The 7,500-nt window shown below is 30.4% G+C and overlaps 1 protein-coding gene and 1 non-coding gene across 2 annotated transcripts in view; both read left to right on the forward strand.

Moving 5' to 3' along the window:
• The window catches only part of LOC132253969 (ATP synthase subunit alpha, chloroplastic), a 9,974-nt gene extending 2,657 nt beyond the window's left edge, over nt 1-7,317 (forward strand). Inside the window, exon 1 of the mRNA XM_059737679.1 lies at nt 1-7,317. This exon is cut by the window's left edge and continues 2,657 nt beyond it. The gene's annotated coding sequence lies outside the window, so the exon portion shown is untranslated.
• Nucleotides 1,759-1,846, forward strand: TRNAS-GCU (transfer RNA serine (anticodon GCU)). Its single transcript has one exon. It is a non-coding gene; the product is annotated as a tRNA-Ser (tRNA).
• Nucleotides 7,318-7,500: the final 183 nt, after the last annotated feature.

A 7,500-nucleotide genomic window follows, 5' to 3' on the forward strand; every position in this document is an offset into this window, starting at 1 on the left:
AACCCGCATCGTTAGCTTGGAAGGCTAGGGGTTATAGTCGACGTCGATTCATTTTATTTTTAACGTCTCTAATTCAAAACCGAACATGAAACTTTGGTTTCATTCGGCTCCTTTATGGAGGATGGATAAATTTCCAGATTTAAGACATGAATGAAATAAAAAAAAAATTCGATCCATAACATCTATGTCAGCTTTTCTGCCTGAATGCATTCAAAACGATTGGCTTTCTAGATGATCCCTCTAGAACAGGGTGATTATAAGAATCTTTCTAGTTACTTCGTTCTCTATTTCTATTTGAGAGAATCCTGAGGAAAAGCATTTTGTTTCCACCGAGCTAAAACAATATTTCGATGTCTCTAGTAAACCAAAGACATCCTTTACTAGCTAGTTTGCTTCAATCGCCCCTCTACAAATACAAACAAACTTAGAATTGAAGATTTAGTTACGATTAGAAATACACTTTTCTATCTTCATCCATGGATCCTTTACTCACACTCATTCAATTGGAAGTATTGATCCAATTCATAAAAATTATGTTTCGTAATTTCATAATCCAATTTCCAAATTTCATACAAGTCACGAGAATGTGTATTCTTCCTCAAATCCATCATTGAGAGGTAAAGGATTAAATCCTTTTAAGATAAGAAATAAAGTTTTTCGTCGGAATTTGAATCAAATCAAACCGAAGGAACCCTTAACTATTAGGGGGGTTAATAGAACGAATCACACTTTTACCACTAAACTATACCCGCTACAATGTGATTATTGTATATAAATTGACCTTTTGTCGAACAAAGGAATCGGACACGATCAAGATAGAATCAGAAAAGAATCATGAAAATTAGAGTTTTGTTGGGGACTTAATGAGATTAGGAAAAGAGGTCTCATTTAAATAACTAAATAACAAGTTCTATTTTTTGCTGGAGGATTTTTAGTTTTTACAGATACGTCTCGACAAAACCACTTAAGTCATAACATAAAAACGCATTGTGCAAGAATCCATAGTTCCCTTTTTTTTTTTAACTTCCCCATTCTTTTCTTTGCTTGAAAGAAAAGAAAGGATTTTCTCAAAAAAGAGAGAGTTTGAATCTTTTTTTTAAGGTATTCCCTTATGTCTATGTCGAATTTTTTTATAAAATTCGGGAAAACTGAATCGAATAAAAAATAAAATCACAGTCTTTTTTGTGGACTCAAGCGTTCAAATAAAGTTTTTTTCTTGAATAACTAAATTCATTATAATTATAAAAAGGAATTTAATAAATAATTTTTAAAATTATTAAATAATAGGTCTTTTTTTCTTGTTTTTAGTCCAGCAAAGTAAATGTAAATAGTAAAGAAAAAAACAAGAAAAAAAGAATTATAAAATAATAAGAAGAACTCACATTTTGATTCTATTTTGACTCTATATCATAGGAATGGAAATAGTTCTTCTTATTATTGTTGTTGCTTTAATAACAAGCATTTTTGTTTTCAAATCAGATAAATTTTTTTCTATCTATGATTCATTGGAACAAAAAAGGGCCTGGATAGGTCAGTACCTATCCGGGCCGTGGGAATAAAATAAAAAGGCCCTTTTGAACAAACTCAAAGAAAGATTCTTTTTTTTTCTATATTTCTATTGGAAATATATTTTTCGAGCCCTTACTTTATGGAATTGGAATTGCTGATAAAAGTTGTATATATCTATATAATAAAAAGAGATAAAAAAATAATAAAGAAAGATAAAGAAAGACTTTTTCAATCTTTACTTTATGTATGGGAGAGATGGCTGAGTGGACTAAAGCGGCGGATTGCTAATCCGTTGTACGAGTTATTCGTACCGAGGGTTCGAATCCCTCTCTTTCCGTTTCCATTGATGAATTGATATTTTATTTATCTTTCGAATTTCTCGAACCCTTTTTCTTTTTTCATAGTTAAAGGTGTGGAATAGATAAAATCCGAAGAAAATTTGAAAATCAAGTAAGGAAAATGCCTTTATTTTTTATTCTTCATTCTTCACGCCCAGGATTACGTCCCGGATCATTAGATAGGAATCCGAAGATGAAGAGAGAAACAAAGAATATCACTACTGTGTAAACGAAGAGTTTGAGAGTAAGCATTACACAATCTCCAAGATCATTTTTTGGGAAAAAGAGAATAGATTTTCCATTTTTATACCACATATCCTATTTTGACTCCTATTTTGACACCAAGACATGAGAAGTAGTTTCTAGAAATGGAAAAGCATTTTCAAAAAATCATTTGTAATTAAGAGTCTTTCATTGCCAAAATTTTCTTTCATACCCACAATTAGATATTGTGGGGGACCCTAATTAATAGTGCCTTTCACTGGAAAAAGGAAAGGGTTAGAATGAGGTGATACAGATTTATTGCGACTATCCGATACTTTGACTTTCAATGTTTTAATTGAGGGTTCATAATCTAAGATTTTTCTAATCTTATCAATTGTTAGAATTTTTTTTCTCGAAGAAATCATGAATTTTTCTAGGGCAGTATTAAATATTTCATCGAAAACTTACAGCGGCTTGCCAAACAAAGGCTAAGAGAAAAAAGAACAGAGGTATGACTGGCATAACATCTACGATTGGATTCAAAAAAGCATAGGCTTCGGGCAATTTGGCGAAGAAAAAATTACTCGAATAAAGGGCAGAATTAAGACAGATACAGATCAAACTAAAGATATTAAGCATAACAAACATTTTGTTCTTGGAGATAATTGAATTTTGATTGAGTTATTGATATGGTATTGATATAAGGGAAAAAAGAATAAAGTAGGGTAGACCAAAAAATCCTTCTTTTTCTTTTAACTCACCCAATCAAGAATACTTCAAGTCTCAAAAGAGAATAGAAGAAATCATACTTTCATAAATATCTTAATTGAATTATATGTAATGATCAATAAATTCAGTTTAATTCTATGTCTATACGTGTCAAAATCCTAGCAACAATCTAATCTATTCCATAAATATTTGGACTGGAATTGACGAACGACTAATAACAATATTAGTGTTTATTAGTGTCGACTAGAAATCTAAATGGGGCGTGGCCAAGTGGTAAGGCAACGGGTTTTGGTCCCGCTATTCGGAGGTTCGAATCCTTCCGTCCCAGAGCATACCAATTATATCAGAATAAAGATTGCTTTAAAAGTCGGAGGGGCCTTTGATTCTATGCCTATCCCCTTCATATTGAAGGTTAGTTACTTAGAAAAACCTTACGTCTCATATCCATTTGCATTCTCAATGATGCATTCTAGATCGAAATCCGAAAGAAAAGCCTCTATATTCCCTATCTATTATTCCCTATCCCTTAAATGAGGTAGCCTAATTATTAATTCTCTGTGGATTGTTTTATTAAAAAATAAACAAGAGGGTTTTCTTGGTACTAATGGAATTCAATTAATGGGATTAAATCTCTTAAGGCTAGGTTAGGGGAAACTAAAATAAAAATAGGAACAAAGACTCGTTTGGCTTTGTACCTAGACAAGATAGTCTAGCATCCCGTAAAAGAGGATCTTTTTTTTTATTTATGATTCATCATCCCATATTATTTGTGAAATAGATCAGTAAATAGATCAGTAGTGGAAGGTATCAATTTCAATATCGGTGTCTGTACAAATCTCATTAACAAACAATCAAGTTACATATGTAACAAATCCATTTTCTTTGAACCTCAGTTTTAGGTATTTCGTCTTTGGCTCTAATGAATTATTGTAAATCTATTATTGTAAATCTATGTAACAATTCAGACGGGGCAATTCATACATTCTATTTACTTTTTACTTTATGGAAAGATTCTTATGGAAAAATTACAGAAAGATTACTGAACCTCAAGTCAAACAAAATATAACAAAATACCTAAAAAATGAGGAAGGAAATTTTTAGATGTATGTATTTGTTATCGTTCTATTTCAGCGACAATGAGGTTTCGATTTTCGTGAAAAAGATTTATGATCTTTAAAATTTTTTAAATTAAAATATTTCACATAGAATATCCATAATTACTTCCAGTAACAATTGTTCAGTCTAAGATACAGAAATCTCCTATTCTTTCGGTTCTTATTTTATCAATCATATGAAAGAATAACGATCTAAATCTTCTTCACGAAAAAAAACGAAGAGAAATTGGATTTTTTTTTGATCTATCTATTTGCTTTAAATCATTGTTGGTTCAGTTCAAAACGAAACATGGATTTATCTCTCTTATTTATAAGGATCAAATGCGGTTTTTTTTATTGTTTGTAAAACTTTATTCAACTCAAATAATGATGTAATGATGTCGAAGTAGTCAATTTTTTCAATTAAATATTTGTAATGATTTATTATTAGATTAGTCTTTCGTACTTGAAGAAAGTATTAGATTGATGAATCTATCCTATTGTGTCACTTGAAGATGCAGATTCAAAAATAACTCATTTATTTTATATTTGTATCCTTTTATTTTTATATAAATTTGATTTTTATAAAAATTTTTATAAATATATAAATATAAATGTCTATTATATTATGTATTATAAAATATATAATAATATTATATTTTATCATATCTATAATTATTTTAGAATATTTATAATAATATATATATAATTATAGATATTCTATTATTATTATACTATTTATATATTATAGATATATTATAGATAAATTATAGATATTAGAATATCTAATTTTATATTTATATGTAATTTTATAGGTATAAAAGATATAAAAATATAAATCATTTTATAGATATATAATTTATCTAGATTATAGATATAAGAAAATCTAATAAAAAATGTTGCATTCATACAATAAAATACGGGATTAAGTTGAATTCTTGATGAGACATCTTCAGAAAAATATCTACACATCCATAAAAAAAAAAGAAACAAGTATAGATTACTATGTACCGACTAAAACAATGACTATTCATGGTTCCATAATTGAATCAATTACATACCGGCTCCAAACTAGAGGAATGTTATGGTAAAACTTCGTTTGAAACGATGTGGTAGAAAGCAACGTGCGACTTGAAGGACATGATCAGTTGTGGATTTTTACACCCACCATTTTTTTATATTCAAATTTTATTATATAGTTATATAGGAATGAAGGTGCTCTTGGCTCGACATCGTTTGTTCTGCTCCACTAGAAGAACCCCTCTTTTCTTTTTTTGTTGGGTTGTAATGTAAATAGTACATGATGGAGCTCGAGTAGAAAGTATTGATTCATTTCTCGGGGGCAAGGATCTAGGGTTAGTGCCAATCAAGAAGTTGGAAATACTTTGTAAGTATATCTTCGATATAGACGAAAGGATACAATTCAAGCAAGTTTAAAATCCAAAAAGAAAATTTGTTTGAATTTGTAGAACACTTTCAATCAAAAGTGTATCGTGCGGGAATCAACCGTTCGTATGATTCTTTGATAAAAATAAATCACAAAAAAAAGGTATGTTGCTGCCATTTTGAAAGGATTAAGGATCATCGAAGTAATGTCTAAACCCAATGATTTAAAACAGAAATAAAGGATCCCGGAACAAGGAAACGCCGTTTTCAATTGTCTCAAAAACTAGGATTAGGATCAGAATGACGAATACAATAGATTTTAAACGAGACAAACAAAAAGGGGGTTAGAGACCGCTCAATAAATGAAATGCCTAAGGGTTGTCCTTTGAGCTATTTGAGAGTTATCCAACTTGAGTTATGAGTACGAATGATTTTATATTTTTTGGGGAAAGAAGAACAAAAAAAAGGACTTAAATTAAATCATAGTCTAATGAATTTGATGATTTTATAGATCTATTTGCCATTGGAATTCTATACATCGACATAACTTTGAATCATTTTTTCTCGAGCCGTACGAGGAGAAAACTTCTTATACGTTTCTAGGGGGGGGGGGTATTGTTCACCTACATCTATCCCAATGAGCCGTCTATCGAATCGTTGCAATTGATGCTCGATCCCGAAGAGAAGGAAGAGATCTTCGGAAAGTGGGTTTTTTATGATCCGATAAAGAATCAAACTTATTCAAATGTTCCTGCTATTCTATATTTCCTTGAAAAAGGAGCTCAACCTACAGGAACTGTTCATGATATTTCAAAGAAAGCGGAGGTTTTTACGGAACTTCGTCTTAATCAAACGAAATTCAAATTCAATCAATGAAATACAAAAAACGAGGGGGGGATGACTCGTATATAGCTTTGTATAACTTTCTCTACTACTGCCCCTTAATCTATCTTATTGATATAAGATGGATAGAAAAAAGATCAAGTGAATAGATGAAGGAATTATATCTAGAAATATAAAATTCTGACATTACCTTCAATCAGGCGGTTTTTCTTAGAACTCTACTAACAAACACGGGATCAAGTTTGCTTATTATACATTCTCTTTATATTGATTGAATAGATGATTGAATAGACCCGCGATTTTTTCCTACTTTTTCCTTATTTATTTCGCCATCTACACCTTTTTTGTATCTATGTAGATTATCTATATAGTGCCAATCCAACACAAGTCCTTATTTTTTTTTATTTGAATTTAAATTCAGATTTATTAAATTTGAATTTTTTTTGTTTTCTACATTGTATTCTTTTCTCAACATTCATTCATATTGACAACTGTGTAGAAAACAACTATAATTTGATCGTAGATAAATGAATCTTTTTTTCTCCATTCCATAGGTTTGGTTTTTACTTTACCTCATTCAAATGATGGTTTCGTTGTATTCGCTGTGCCATAAGCAGTTTTTTCAATCAAAAAAATGGATAAGATAAGAGTTGGTCTATAAATTTTTACATTTATCTATCTAATAACTAAGAATTTCTTGTATTTTCATCTGAGCTGTTCATTTTTATCTTCAGAATCGATTAGAAAATGTGTGTTTTTTTTTTATTTTATTTATTTTATTGTTAGTTCAATGTTTTGATTGCGTCGTGTAACCCAATCTCTTTACTTTCATTTGTTTTGATTCCGGTTGTATCTACATACCCTAATTATTTTAATTGAATTTTATCTTATTCGGGTTGCTAACTCAATGGTAGAGTACTCGGCTTTTAAGTGCGGCTAGAATCTTTTACACATTTGGATGAAGGAACGGATTCGTCCATACCATTGGTATAGTTTGTAAGACCGCGACTGATCCCTGAAAGGGAATGAATGGAAAAAACAGCATGTCGTATCAATTATCAATGGAGAATTCTGAGAATATATCATTGTTAGCAGATCGGCACAAAACCTTGTTTGAATTGTTAGAGCAGAACAAAATGAATTCAAAGTTGGGTTGAGTGAATAAATGGATAGAGCCTTAATGGCTCCAATTAAATTATAGGGAAACAAAAAAAGCAACGAGCTTCTGTTCTTAATGTGAACGATTACCCGATCTAATTAGACGTTAAAAAAATATTAGTGCCTGATGCGGGAAAGGCTTCTCCCATGAGTCATTATAGATTTTTTTATGAATCCTAACTATTAGCTATAGCTATTCTCCATTATGGAGTGGAGATGAATGTGTAGAAGAAGCAGTA

The sequence above is a fragment of the Vitis vinifera genome, chromosome 6 (genome assembly GCF_030704535.1).
Source record: "Vitis vinifera cultivar Pinot Noir 40024 chromosome 6, ASM3070453v1".
Taxonomy (NCBI): Eukaryota; Viridiplantae; Streptophyta; class Magnoliopsida; order Vitales; family Vitaceae; genus Vitis; species Vitis vinifera.